The sequence below is a fragment of the Colobus angolensis genome, unplaced genomic scaffold, assembly GCF_000951035.1.
Source record: "Colobus angolensis palliatus isolate OR3802 unplaced genomic scaffold, Cang.pa_1.0 Scaffold280, whole genome shotgun sequence".
NCBI classification, from domain to species: domain Eukaryota; kingdom Metazoa; phylum Chordata; class Mammalia; order Primates; family Cercopithecidae; genus Colobus; species Colobus angolensis.
The window spans coordinates 23,119-23,555 of NW_012116044.1; positions in this window are offsets into that span (position 1 = coordinate 23,119).

Consider the following 437-nt stretch of genomic DNA (forward strand, 5'->3'; position numbering starts at 1 on the left):
GAAGGCGGAGAGAGGGCACCCGTCTGAGAGCATGAAGAGGCAGCAAAGCACAGCCAGCCTCGGGGAACCAGAAGCCACAGGGACATCAGGTTGGGGGCTGCTGTCTACCGGCCACCGGCTGGGGGACGGTACCGGGCCTGGAGGCTGTACAGTGACTTCCCACCAGATGCCAGGGCACCCCCAGCCCCAGGTGAGAACCACGGATCCCATGGCGAATGAGGCCAGCCTGTGGGAAGTGGGGCTGGGACAGCTCCGTACAGCTTAATAGGAAAGTTGTGTTCTATTTTCTAGGGTTTTGGTCATGCTGATGGCTAGTCACGGCTGTCTGTCAGGAAGTGATTTGAGGACAGACTAGAGAAGGGGCTGCCAAGACCAGCGGAGCGTTCGCTGCCTGGGTCCAAGGAAAAGGAAATAAAGGCTGGCGATGTGACAGTGGA